We start from the raw sequence: 15,034 nt of genomic DNA, 5'->3' as shown, positions 1-15,034 counted from the left end.
ACCTGCATTATTATGCACCAGTGCTGGAAGAGGTCAATTGAAAGTAATAAATAAATACATAAATACCTTGTTTACAAATAACACATTTACAAAGAACAAAATGTATGCTTACTGGATTTCTGTAGAAACTACCTGGAAATGCAGTTACTATACTAAGAAACAATTTTTTTTAGAAACAAACAATCTGTTGCAATTTTTCAGACTCATGCGGTCATGTCCCTTTGTATATCAGCTGAAGTATAACCAGTTTTACATGTTTCAGTCTGTTGTTAAACACTTTATGACCACTGAAACACCTTTGTGACATGCCAAATGCATCCAACTGTGAGACAAGTGTCATAATAAAGTGCCAGTCAAGGGACTTGAACTCTTGCCTCTTTTCCAGAATACCAAGCTGCCAGTGAAAAAGTAAGCAGGGTTGGCTTTGTGTGTGTGTGTGTATGTGTGATGTGGTGGTGTGTGGATCTGTTTTGTTGGGTTTTCTCCTTGTTTATTTATCGATTTGGTATGGTGTTGGCCCTGGGAATACAATCAAAAATTGTTTAATCTTTCTAAAAAATCTATTCTACAATGTATTTCAGCTCAGTTACACTTTCCTGAATGATAAATTAAAACACTGTGGAGTTCTAAACAAGCTGAAAGCTCCCCCTGCTGTTTCAGAGCGCTAGGAGATGACTCATGCCTTTGGATTTTTTTATTTGAAAGACAAAATCAGAAGCTTAAAATGAGCTAATGGTCAAAAAATGTTTATTTCAGTGATGACATTTTCAGCTGATGAAAGGCAGAATATGTGTGCATTAGTATTCACTTACTGTAAGAATCATTACAGATAGAAAGAAGCTCCTTTAGTTAAACTAAATGAGGAAAAATGTTAACTATAAAATCCTTTTTTTGAATTGCACCACTACTTAATATAGGAAGAAATATTCAAGGTATTTGAGTCACACTTTACCCTTTATTGTTAAGGTTATACATATATTCTGGTTAAAGTCAATTAGCATTCTCTGAAGATTACACTTTTGATAGTATTGGGTAGTTTATTGTAGCAATACTATATTCTATAAATGGTGCTCTGACACAATCTGTCTTAGCTACTGTGTTGAAGGAAAACATACATATCTGAGATAGATGCCTTTTGTTCTTCATATTAACAATGGGCTCCTATTATCCATAAAATCCAAAAGTCAGTTGGTGGAGGGATAGGTACAGCTGAAGGGCATATTTTTAGCCAGATTTTTATTTAAGGAGAATACCAACATTATTTTGCAATTTATTATACAAAAAGCATACTGTGCTTGGACTAGGTTGCAAATTACACTTGTGCAATACAACATAAACCAGAGAAATTGTGTTGATGAGAATGAGAGGAAACCATCTGAATTGTATGCAGAGAGAAGAAACAAAGTGGATCTTCAATACTTTTTCTAATTCCTGTATCGTGTTTCTGATGACTTTCACAGGGGGAGTAGCATCACAATTCTTACTTTTCCTGTTTTTTATTCTCCTTGAAATGCTGATCACACATCACCATCTTGACATGTCAGCCAAACATGTAACAGGATATTCAGGTCTGTTTTGTTCTCAAATTGTGTAATCTACAGCTATCTGTGCTTGTCTTCTGGTTGACCATGCCTAGTTGCCAGACACCCACACAGGCAGGTTCTCATTCCCCATCCTCACTAGGACAGGGGGAGTAAATAGGATGGAAAAGCTTCTGGGTCAAGACAAAGACAGGCAGATCCATTACTGTCACAGTGACAGCAAAACAGTCTCCACTTGTGCAAGAGCAATTTAATTTATTGCCCATTGAAAATAAGAATAGAATGGTGAGAAACAGAGACAAAACCCCACACATAAATATTCTCCCTTTATCTGTCAACTTTACTTCCAAGGATCACCTTCATATTGAACCTTCACTCCCGATTCCTCTACCTCCTTTTCTCCAAGGCATTCCTGGGAACGGGGACCTGTGGTCACAGCTTTCTGCTGCTCCTTCCTCCTCACACTTTATCCAGCTCCAGTGCGAGACCTCTCCAGAGGCTGCAGTACTTTGGGATAAACTTGCTCCAGTGCGGGTTTTCCACAGTCTGCAGTGTTCCAGGAAATATTCCCCGTGTCTGGTGTTGAGCGGTCCCTGTGGCCGCAGGGACAGCGCAGCCGGGCCGGGCTCTGTGCCAGGCCGCAGGGCCATCCCTGCCGGGCCTCTCCTGCCCCGTCCCTGCTCCCGCTGTCCCCTCGGGGCTCGCAGCGCTGTTTCTCGCTCGCTTCCCCTGGCTCAGCCCTGGCTGCCGGGCAGCGTTTTGCCCTCCCTTGGCCAGGCTTTCCCCGGGGCTGAGGGGCTCAGCCGTGCCCTGCGCTGGGGCCGCTGCAGCCGCCGGCACCGCCTGGGGCCGGCCCGGGCAGCAGATGAGTTGTAGTGCTCACACCATCCCTCTGGTCAGCTGCCAGCCACCCCAGTGATGTCCCCTTCCAACCTCCTGTGTATCCCGGACTACTCACTTTGAGCAGGTGAGGAAGAGCAAGTACAGCTTAGCAATAGCTGGAACACAGATATGTTACCAGCACCCTATTTACCACAAATGCAGAGTGGAGAAATTGCTATGAAGAAAGTCAACCCCAGAACATCCCTTCAGCCGAGTCATGGAATCATAGAATGATTTGTGTTGGAAGGCATCTTAAGGATTGCCCAGTTCCAGCCGCTCCTGCAATCAGCAGGGAGCTTCATTTAGATCAGGTTGCTCAGAGCTCCTCCAACCTGGCCTTGTACATATCCAGGGACTGGGAATTGACCACCCCTCTGGAAAATCTGTTCCAGTGTTTCAATATCTTCATCATAAAAAAAACTTTCATTCTTATACCTGATCTACATCTATCTTCCCTCAGTTTCAAGCCCTTACCTTCTGTCCTATTGCAACAAACCCTGCTCAAAAGTTTGTCCCTATCTTTTTTGTAGGGCCCCTTCAAGACCTGACAGGCCACAATGAGGTCTCCCTGGAGCCTTTTCTTTTTCCAGGCTAAACAACCCTATCTCCCTCAGCCTGCCCTCATAGAAGAGGTGCTCCAGCCCTCTGATCATTTTTGTGTTCCACACCTGAACCCCCTCCAAAAGGCCCATGTCTTCCTTGTGCTAAGGACTTTGTAACTGGACACACTGCTCTACGTGGGACCCCACCAGAGTGGAGTATAGGGGGAGAATCTCTTCCTTCCACCTTCTCGCCACTCTTCTGAGACGGCCAGGATGTGTATGGTTGGCTTCCTGGGAGCAAGAACACCTCAGGCTCATGTCCTGCCTTTCATCCACCAGCACCCCAAGCCCATATCATCCAGTCCCTATTTTATTCATGGTGAAGACTTTTACATTCCAAGTATTCTGTTGCTTACAGTTCCCTCTTAATTTTGGATTATGAAATCTTACCTATTGTGACACTATCAGATTTCTCAAGGAAAGTGTGAAAAATTTCAAATATCAGTCGCTAGTTATACACATTTCCTATCTTTAGAATTTTATTTTTTTTTCTTTTAAGAGTCCTGATCTGCTGTTTCATTTCTGGTTTCTATTTAAATCACGACAGAAACATAGTTTAAATCTGTCAGGATTATTTTTAATAGCTCTTTGATTTTCAATTCTCTCTTTTTAACTTTCTCCTCTTGCAAGGTGAAAGGGTTGTGAAGTTCTTACCTCCCTTTGTTTGAATTCTGAGTGTTCACATTGTCAGAGATACTGCACGGTATCTTTCATAATATTGAGTAAATTGGTAATACTTTGCTAATGCAAAAAAAAAAAACCTACTTAAAAGTTCTCATTTGGCAAATTGCCTTTTGGTCACAACTGCCACATTAATACATCATGTTATTAAATAAAAATAAAATGTATTCAAAAAATGTTATTGCTTCTACTCAAAATATTATCTATTGTTTTAAGAAGGAATCTCAAATCTCTTCGTAATCTTGCATACAAGAAAATTTAATTTGATTTAATTAATTTAACTAATATAACTGCTTCTTGTTTAAGCTTGTCTAATATTTGACACAGGATTCACTAATGAATAATATAGCCCAACCCCCTCTGAGGCACAGTTCTTTCTCAAGAATATTTTGGTACTGCGCTTTTCTAGTTTTTCTCTCATATAAAGGGGACAGTTAAAATGTAAACTGATACAGAATTCTAAATTACTCTTATTTCCTCTGCTGTTTGAAATTTCTACTTGAGTTTCTTAACTGCAGTCTGTGAGTTTTTTAGTACATCAGGTCTGTAATGAGAGTTTTATTCCTGCTGTTATGCCTAACAGTGGTGGATGAAAGGTCTGTTTTACATAAGAATTTATAAAAATATTAATTGCTTATGTTGGCAAGTATTTATTATCCCAAATATATTTATATTTTAACATTACCCTGATCATCACTGCATCTGACTACTTCATGCTTATTATATTATTTTATTTACCAAAACATACAAAGAAGGAAGCTATTACCATAAAATTAGAATCAGAAGATTCTTTAGGTTGGAAAATATCTTTAAGATCACCCTTAAGTCCAACCATTAACTCATCACTGTCAGTCCAAACCAAAACTATGTCTTTAAGTGCCACATTACATGTCTTTTAAATACCTGCAGAAATGGTGACTCAAACACTTTCCTTGACAACACTTTCAATGAAGGGGTGAAACTATTACAGAGATGAATGAAGTCAGGTATCAGTGAGAAGTTTCGAGGGAATAATTGAATATATAGTCAGATGTAGACTGAGTAGAGCTAAGCAGCTCATTATTGTTTCAAAAGGTCAGGGTTGGACTTGCCTTTTTCCATACGAAGACTGACACATAGGCTGCCCTTGCTCCCTTCTACCTAAGAGCAGCTTCTATTTTTTTCAAAGAAAAATCATCCAAATATGCTTAAAAAAAAAAAGAAATCTAAGCTAAAACTCAAGATTTTACATTTAGATAGTTAGGGAGTGTTCTTAAAAGCTGACAGTGTAGGGTGCTAGCTGGTTAAGAGAGATCACTCAGACTGTGGCTCAAGTGATTTAACAGGAAAGCTGACTGAGCCAAGGCCGAGATCTATCAGCCAGCTCAGGATAAGGAAAATAAGACCATATTAATATAGGTAAAAATCAAACTATGCAGATAACAGAGTGTTAGTAAATTTTGTTTTCAAATGATTGCTGTCATAAGTCTATTAAATGCTCATAAAAAATTATAACATTTTATTTCCAGTAGGATTCCTGCAAGAGCTTAGCAGAACATGCAATTTTTTCTGTATAAACTAGAGGATGGATGGAAGTAGAAATTATTTCTAGATCTTAATTATATTTCACAAAATTTTAAGTTAAATTCACTTTGGCAGCTTTACCATTTACTCAGTATGGTCTCTTTTATTTTTGCAGGTTTTGCATTTATATATGAATATACATGCATTTATATATGAACAGAGATGAACAAAGGGCAAATTGGAGTTAATATTTTGATGGATCTGCAAGGCAAGAAGAATGAAACACTCTAACTTTCATGAGAGAAAAATAAGCTCCAGAAACAGTGACATGACATATATTTATATAGTCATTAAAATACACCAGTTAAAGCTCCTGCCTCTGACATGTTGATCAAAAGGTTGAGAGAAAAAAGCCTGATCAATCATATTACCATTAGTTCATTTCCAGAAATAGCAGTGCAAGGTAAACGCAACAAATGCTTCCTGATGGGCTGCTAGTAAAAATAATTAAATGTTCATGAAGCTGCTAAAATCCATGAAGGAGTGACAAGAAAATTATGCGAATAGCTAAGATTTCAGCAGATGAAAACCAGCATTAAACCTAACTGACTATATGAAGATATTTCAAGTTTCAGTGTTTTGGGTTGAGTACCGATAAATAATTATTAATTTTTTACTGAGGATTACTGAGCGTAATTTCAGACACAATCAACCAATTTTTTTTTTCCAAATATCTTATTCAGGATTTGTATAGTTTATTTTGATTTATGCATTAAGGCATTAAGTTTTGAAGGAAGAATTGTTTCTTTTTGTAGCAGTGAATAAAAATGTGCAACTACATTGTTAGAGATGCAGCTTGGTCTGAAGGATGATAAAATAGCACATTATTTGAGAATCTGCCACTGAACTGCTTTTTTGCTATGAGTGTGGACAATGTCACTCTGTCATTGTCATAATTGATATTACGTTAGAAAAATACTTGTTTCTTTTCTTTTTCAGAATATTAAACTGCTATGCACCATTTCAACACATAATGAGAATCAGTATGTTCCTTTTGATAATGTATTGTGTTAGAATTCGGGAGGCCTAGGTTGTATTGCTGATTGATGGTGCTTTAATAAAATATAATTCATTTTTTTGTTTGTTTTCTGAGGTGTTAGTAAACTTTATAAATAATGAAATATTACTCTAATTCTGTTTTCATGGATTAAAACTGAGGTTTTTTCTCAGTCATTGCTTTTCTTATTCCATTTATACATGCTTAAAATGTGCCTGAACAAACCTTTATACTAATTCTTAAAAGTATAGTGATCCTAAAAATTCTCCATACTGTAATATGTCCCTAGAAATAAAAAAGATAACTCTTTTTAGGGCTCCTGAACTCCCAACAACAGCAAACTTTGCAATGGTTCCAGTGACTCCCATACTGTAGCATGTTTTCACCAACCTTATTTGTGTACACTGGAGGATGGAGAAAAACAAGACAAGCATCCCTATCTAGCAGATTTATTTTCAGTTTATATATATGGACAGATGGCTGTGGCTATGGCAGAGTGATTATTAAGACAGTACTTTTGTTCATAAAAACAATATTTTCTCAGAGGAAGAGTACATTTAGTGACTCTATTTTCAAAATTCTTATTACTAAAGTAGGATTACTGATCTGATACTGTTAGAGGAATTTTTGCTGTCATCCACTGATATGAAATTGAGATATTTTCCAAGGTCTTAGGTGAGGTCCCCATGAACTCACTGCATGTAAAAATGGTTGTTTACAGTAGCAGTTTAAAGATATCTTTATCCTCTTCTGATGCCTGTGATATCAACTCATCGTCTAGCTCACATTTATCATCTAAGGCCTCTATCATCTACCATATTAATTGCCCTTTAATTATGTTGAAATAGTGTGATAAGGAATGCCGATGCTTCTTCTAAGTTTTCAATTCCCATTACTTAGATGTTGATCTTTGCTGGACAAGTGGTCTAACCAAGCACTGCTATTACTTCCCCTCCTCAACTGGACAGGCAAAGGACCATACTAAAAAAAGTGCTTTGCTGAGGACCTCTCTGATTATGTGAAAAAACCATATGAAACAAAGGTTTCTCAGGAGATTAGAACTGGTCAATTTTTCTTGCCAAGATTTAAACCAAAATATTGTTTTGAGTAAAACAAAATTTTCTAACACAAATTTTCCTTCTACTTTCTACTTCTGTTTTTCAGTAGTTCAAACATTTTTATTTCAGTGCAAAATTCTGGCAGTGATCAAATTGCTCTTTGCACAGTCAGCATTTGGGAAACTTTCTCTTAATATTGAGGCATTCTCAAATGAGATTTCCATCTGTTGAAACTCAGTGGGAAAATGCATAACTGAGCAGCTATAGAGTTTTAAATGTAACATGTGGAACTTGATCCTTTTCCTTGCAAGTCTGAGTCTATGCCATCAGAGGAATGGCAGCAGACTGTGATGGTTGTTTAGCTGAATGTTTTCATTAGATCTGACAGTCTCTTCAGATGTAACATGGCATGTTCAGTTAACTGCATATTTTGATAGGGATGAATGGTACTGCTAACCTGAATAGCTCTGCTGATTTTTCATGGTTTTGTTTTAGGGAAAGGTAATGAATAACAGTCTTGTAACCGAGGAGAGCAATTGCTTTTGGACATTTATAAAAAATCGCTTGGAGAGCCGAGAGCTAGATTCCAGAGATGATAGTACCAAAACCGACTTCACTTGTAGCTTATCAACATCTCACTATTGACCTGCTGCTTTTTCAAAAAAGCACTGAAGTAAACCAGTCATTCAAAACTCCTCAAAGTTTCTAGATATTTGTGTGAGGATGGAAAATTGTTTGAAGAACATGCACATGCAGTTGGAGGACTCGACTGTTTTCAAGTGGATTCAATAAATTTTAAAGTTTTGGTAGGAAGTGAGCAGAAAAAAAGAAAAAAAAATGGTTATTGAGGCCCTATAATTCAATACAGAAGGATATGTTTTAGCAGGAGTCAAAGATAGCTATGGTAATCACAAAAAAAAAATTTAAAGCCTCTTTTTCCATCTTTCTTTCACCTTCCTACCAAGTGATAATTGTTCTTGATCTCCAGGTTATCCTAACCGTTAAGCTGTTTTTATGTCAACCAAAAGCATTCTTAGCTCTTAGCAAGCACTTGTGAGGAGTTATGTAAAAATTCTGTGGTAGCTGTGAAAAAAATCCCTCATTGCAACTGAAGCTGTGAAGCTGATAATGTACTTCCATAATACAGTACTTAATCTGTTTTATACATGGAGCTTTCAGGACAGCATTTATATGTCCTTGAATTAGTCACTTGAAACTTCATCAACTCTGCATGTCCTAAAGACAAATACTATCCTGGGGGGTTCTTTTCTAAATGTTCTATTCTTGCACCACTCACTGTAGATGAAAAGCTGGGACATGTACCTTCATTTATACTTAAATAATGTGTTATTGATTTCTTGTTCTTACCTTCCTTCTGACTTCAGAAAACAAGCAAAAAGTGAGATGACTTTGCTCTTTCAATGATCACATAGCTCCTCTGATGCAACATTTCTGTTATGCTGAATTGGTGTCCGTAGTAACGTGTTCTCATTTCTCGTGTTCTAGCAGGGACATCACACTGTGTAGTGCAATGAAAACACCTCACTTACACAATTTTAGTATTAAGATTTGTGGTTTTTAAAATGCAACAGAAGGTTGTTTATTAGTCTAAATTTCGAATTTGTTTATTTTTTTCTAGGAATGAATGAATATTGACTAATGAAGGCAAGAACTGTTGCTTGCATGACATAAGTATGATTCTGCATTATATAAACAAGCTTATTTCTGCAACAGAGTTTGTTAAAGGGAAATGTGTAACTAAAAATTCTGTAAACTAGGGCACAGTAATGAAAAATCTTCACAGTTCCAAAATACTGGATTTGAATAAGCACACAAAAAATTAGAATATGTACAGATTTACTCATTGTCATGTTTTCTTAAAATCTATCATTTTGATTGTAAGGTTACATGTTTACATCTGATGTAATTTCTAGTGTACTGATTATTGGTCTATCTCCATATCCTAATGCACAGTGTTATAAAACCCTGAAGATTCAGTCATAAATGGAAATAATTTGGTATTGATAGCATTATCATAATTCAGAAATTGTTCAACAGAGAGATTGTAATGTTCTGTAGGTATAGGGGAAACAGTTACCTTGGTTTTGTGCCAATGAGTGAGTGTATATACAGTGGCGTTGAAAATGATGCTTTTGAATAGATTTTAATCAATGGAAATCAGTTATACAGCAATTGCTAATTGACAAGAACAAAAAACCCAACAAAAACATTATCAGCAAACATCCCCTCAAAAATAAAAACAACAAACTAAAAGTTGTGTAATACAAATAAATTTAACATCAGTTTGCAATTTCCTACACTATCTTTTATTTAAATTTATTTTCTATCTGTGTGGCTGGTTTTGTGTTCTGTAAGCTTTTAGTTTGTATCCCCTGGTCACCATTTTATTTTTTGTTTGTTGTCTGATTTTCCAGCAGATCTCATGCCAGAGTCATGCTTTGTAGTTTGCATCTCATCTCTGCTAGACAGACACTTGTGTTATGCAGTTCTTTTTAAAGTCCATGTGCAGCAGTCATCCAGATTGACATTTGAAGAATAAGACCATGAAATTAAAATCCTCTTTTTGAATTTGGAGACAATGCATGTTTTGTTTAGCTTTTGCACTGTCTGCCTGCACTGGATGTTTAGGCATCCAGGGCTAGAATATGCAAAACTAGGGAACAGTTAAACAATTTAAAGCAAATGTTCAAACCAAAGGTATATTTTAACCAGGTGGATTTCAGAGCTGTTTCAGAGATTCATAAAATGACTAGGGTTGGAAGGGACTCTAAGATCATCTAGTTCCACCTTCCCTACCATGGCCAGGGACACCTTTTACAAGACCAGGTGGCTCAAAGCCCCATCCTGACCTTGAACACTTCCAGGGATTACACACCCACAACTTCACTGGGCAGCCTTCTTCTGGTGCATCACAACCCTCACAGTAAAGAATTATTTCCTGAAATCCACTGTAAACCTACACTCCTTAAGTTCAAAGCCACTGCCCCTTGTCCTGTCCCTACATGCCCTAGTGAAAAGTCCCACTCCCTCTTCCCTGTTAGTCCACTTCAGGTACTGGAAGGCTGCTAGAAGAATTTACTGTCTACTTGCGTTTCCTTCCTTCATCATTATGGACTACTGAAACATGTTTTCTGATGTATTTTGTAAACCAGTTTTAGCCAGAGGTGGACAAACAACATAATATTATTGGGAATTATGTTTATAATCTGTCATGGTTTAATCCCAGCCAGCAGTGGTTCACTCACTTCCCACCAGTGATACTGGAGAGGGAGTCAGAAAGGTAAAAAGTAGAAAACTCATGAATTGATGTAAAGAGAGTATAGAAGGGAAAGCAAGTGCTGTGCACACAAAGACAGACAGGAAATTCATTCACTACTTCCCATGGGCAAGCAGTTGTTCAGCCATCTCCAGGATGTATTCCATATATAGAATGATGACTTGGAAAGACAAAAGCCATCACACCATAGGTGTCCACCCTCCCACCCTTTCTCACTCTTCCCAACGAGACCTTCCTTCCAAGGTCTGGAATATCCCTTTGGTCAGTTTGGGGGACCTGTCCTGGCTTTGTCTCCTCCCACCATTCAAGCACCCCCAACTTCCTCACCAGCTGGGCAGTAGGGAAAGCAGAAAGGGCCTTGGCTCTGTGTGAGCCCTGCTGAGCAATAACAAAAACATCTCTGTATTATCAACCCTGTGTTCAGCGCAAATCCAAAATACAGCCTCACACCAGCCTCTGTGAAAAAAATTAACTCTACCCTGGCTGAAACCAGCACGTGATCTCATACTGAGCAGCTGTACCTGTACTGTAAAATTCAGTGATACCAGTGACCACCTCCTTGCTTCGCTTATGACTTTAAAGAAAAAAAATTCACTTGATTTTTTTTTTTTCCTACAAATGAGGTGTGGAGAAACTAGAGGAGAAAGATTTTTTTTTTTACCTAAAAATGACTTCTGAGGGCTGAGAACCATTTATCATTCAAAGAAATGGCGGTAATGGAGTTTGGCACAGCATTTAGAATATTAAAAATAAAATGGAGAAGAAAAGTGTCAATGAGACATGTTTATCACTATGCCTGAAGTCACACTCCTGCATTTACTGTCTTGGTTAACATAATATTATTTAAAGAAGACATATAAGGAATGCAGAATTGATGAAAGGGTGCAAAAATTGTACATTTAATTATATAAAACCTAAATCACTCTATACAATGCAGGTAAATAACTTAGTCTCTTGCAGCAACTGCATATCAGTAAGATTATTTGAAATATTTTGTCATCATTAGTATTTTAATGGTTTCCCATTTATTCTTTTCAAACAGATCATAAATTCAAAAGGAAATAACCCTTCTTTGGTATTAATCTCTCTAGTTAAAGTTCACATAAAATGTCTTTTAACAGTTATAAAAAGAGATTTGTGTTTTTCCAGACCAACAAAAAGGTTTAATTTTTCTGGTTTTCACTAAATTGAAATTGCACTATCCTGTTCTGTCTTCTAGGATACAGTGTTCTAGAGAATAAAAAAGGAAATCAGGAATATTTGTAGCTATACTGTGAGCTCATAGCATTGTTCTTTTTTTTAGTTACCTGATTCTGCATTGTTTCTCCATTTATTCTGCATAAATAAGTGTTGTGGAAGACAAAATCATCTTGTTAACTGCCGTGGTTTGTTTTGGGGGGGGACCCTGAGGAGTCCTCGGAGGGCTCCCTAGCCTTTGAACTCGCTGGCAGCAGCAGGCAGGCAAGGAGACTCCACACGGCTTCTGAGGGTACTGATTAAATGAGGGTTTATTGAGGGTCCCATCCTTGGGAACAGCATGGTTACTGAGGTAGAAGGGGGAGGGGGAAGGAGGGGGAGCCTAGGGGAGGGAAGGGACAAGAGGGGAGGAAGGCTGAGAGGGGGGAAAAGGCTAAGAGCGCGACTGGTTTCATTCGCACCGTTTAAGAGGCAGATTGAAAGTGGGCGTGGAATCAGACTTGTGCCAATGGGATTCCAGATACAGGATGGCTCAGGGCAGGACCACAGGCTTGGGATATGCCATACATTTTGGAGGGGTGAGACAGAGCATACCATTTAAATAAAATGCAATACTACACCTCACCCTTTTTTTTTTTGTTAGAAAGATAAAGAGAAATATGATAATGAACAATTTAAAAATGAAACAGCAGTTTAACAGTTTTGTAACATTAAAATAAATACAGCTGCATTGAGGATTATGTTTTAAACAGTCCATTTGATTTGATGTTTGCTTTTGGGGGTAGGCAGCAAAGACAGAATGAGCATTTAATTGAAATAAACAGGTTATGTGGGTCCATATTGCAGATCTTAAGCAAATTTAAAGCATGAGTGAGTGCTTCCTTTGGCACTAAGCTCATAGGGGAATTTTGGGATTGGCCTTTTCAGCGTGACTGGCCCAATGGTGTCTAACATTTTCCAACTGCCTTTTCGGACCACCACATCCCCCAGTTTAGGCTGAGGTGCCGACTTTGCTCCCCTACTCAGGCCTTTCACCTTCCAACCAGTTTAACCCAGAAGACCCCCGGGTTTAGGTCATTAAAAGAAAAACAAAAAGAAAAAAAAAGAAATTTAGCTTCAGCTACAACCCATATTCAGGGAGCATTCACCACAAAAACTGTCAAAATACTTTCCTAGACACCATTTTAGGTTATCAGTCACCCTCAGAACCTACTGAGGACAGCATAAACCCAACAGCAATTTTGATTCAGCAGTCTAATACTGTCTGAACCCTTGCTATTAAAGAAACAATCAAAAACTGCTTCTCGTCCGATCTACCCTTGTGACCTGACAGGCCCCTTCTTTCTAAAACTGAAAAGAGGACAATCTGCAACATGAACACACACAAACTAGAAAAGCATAATTGTAAAAACTACTTCATGGGGATGGGAAGGAAGTGGAGAGAGGACAGGTATTGGATAAGAATGATAAAAGGTTAGAGGGTTTTAGGATAAAAGTTCTAGCTGATGTGCTCTTTTCAGCTAGAACAAGTGGATAGGGATTGGGAACTGGGGAGGTTACAGGGAGCCAGGGACTCTGCGAAAGGAAAACCTTTTCGGGGTACCCTGCACCTTCAAGCCATTTGCTCTCAGTGATCTACCCAAAATAAGGAAAAAAGGAGTATGGATTGCAGAGAAGGATATTATCCTGCTCTTGGAATAACAGGGGAAGGAGATCATAAAGTAGAATTTTCAATTCAGTGAAATGTTGAGGCTTAGCCATGTGGCTGCAGTTCCGGGTTTAGAAGGATGGAATGGATTCCTGAGGGTTTGTTAAGGGGAGGGCAGGTTAGGGATGGAATTAGGGAGAAGGAGCAGGGAGGGGAGAGGAGAGAAAGACCGAGAAAGGAGGTCACAGAACTGAGGAAAACAGTTTTGGAGAGGTGCAGGGCTCGGACAAAGCTGATAACTGCATTTTGGTGGTCTGGTGGCTCCCCTGCAGAAACTGGTGGGCTTGGGTTCCTCCTTTCGCCGCTGCTGTGGACCAGGGCATCGGCTGCTGGGGCTTGGCCATCTGCACGGCCCCGCCACCTCCGGGCAGGGAGCGGGGGATCAGCCCTGCTGCGGCAGCAGCTCCGGGCGAGCAGCGGCTCCAAGCAGCCACGTGCCAACCACGTGGTGACGGAGCTGCAAGCGACGGGCCGGGTGCGCTCCGCGTGGCAGCAGCGGGCTGGTGGCGGTGGAATAGCTGTGCAGTGTCTCACGGGGTCACTGTGCAGTGGTGGAGAGGCCACCGGGGCCACAGCTGCGGCCCTGCGCGGCCGCCCCACGGTGTCGAAGGTGGCGGGGAAGCGGTGTTCTGCGCTGTGCTGGCACGGTCCATTTTCATCTCAGGGCTGTCGGTGTTCTTGCCCCACATTGGGTGCCAAAATATTGGTGCTTGACCAATATCACAGACAGAACTGCCTTGGTCTGTCTGGCCTCGGCTGCTGACCAAATAGCGGCACCTGTGGTCCTTCCTCCCCAGAGACGCTATTCAGTACCTGTGGTCGCAGCTGGGCACGTGGAGATAAATCCGGGCATGCCCCAAGCTCCAGTGCTTGCGGGCTGGAACTTGTTGTTGAGGGGGTCACTCCTCAGGCCTTCGCTGAGCTGGAGAAACCCTTAAGGCAAGGTGAAGAAAGGAGCGGGTCCTGATGGAGAGTTTTTATTTTGGTGGCACGGCCTCTGAATCTTGCAACAATCCCCTGAACTCTCCCACCAGAACTCTCCACCAGAACCCCAACCTTGTGGTCTGCTTGCCCTTTTACCTGGGGAGAGGGGCACGGGAGGGAACACAGGGACCACCAACCAGGCACAGGGGGAGGGGTGTCAGGTGAGAGGGACACCTGGGTGGGCCAATGGCTCCCAGGGGGTGGAGAGCATCCTTTGAACCTGCCAATTGCTCGACATTCTCCTTGGAATTTCTGGGCTGATAGACAGTGCCCAGTAGGGGTCAAGGGTGGGGAAAAGGAGAGGTGATTGACAACCCACCTGGGGAAGGAAGTTTCTGGGAGAAACCAAGGGAACTAAGGCAAGCCATGACTTCACAGCGCAACAGTTAACATTTTAGACTAAGGTTCAAGGACCGCATAAAATGGATCAAGGGAAGTCTACGCAGAAATTTTGATGAACTGTTGATGGACTCTCCGAAAAGAAACACTATATATGTTTAGTTATATTATTATCATAACCAAG

General features: G+C 39.9%; 2 long non-coding RNA genes across 5 annotated transcripts in view; both read left to right on the top strand.

Moving 5' to 3' along the window:
* Positions 1–335: 335 nt before the first annotated feature.
* LOC135304892 (uncharacterized) overlaps positions 336–15,034 on the top strand; it is a 37,844-nt gene continuing 23,145 nt past the window's right edge. For all 4 annotated transcript variants that reach the window (XR_010366147.1, XR_010366145.1, XR_010366146.1 and 1 more), the window contains exon 1: positions 336–408. This is a non-coding gene — a long non-coding RNA (uncharacterized LOC135304892). The remainder of the gene's footprint in view (positions 409–15,034) is intronic.
* On the top strand, positions 417–9,101 carry LOC135304900 (uncharacterized). Its single transcript, XR_010366153.1, has 4 exons — positions 417–1,568; positions 1,948–2,508; positions 5,385–5,672; positions 8,964–9,101. It is a non-coding gene; the product is annotated as an uncharacterized LOC135304900 (long non-coding RNA).

The sequence above is a fragment of the Passer domesticus genome, chromosome 1, assembly GCF_036417665.1.
Source record: "Passer domesticus isolate bPasDom1 chromosome 1, bPasDom1.hap1, whole genome shotgun sequence".
Lineage (NCBI taxonomy): Eukaryota > Metazoa > Chordata > Aves > Passeriformes > Passeridae > Passer > Passer domesticus.
This window is presented reverse-complemented; position numbering and strand designations above follow the sequence as displayed.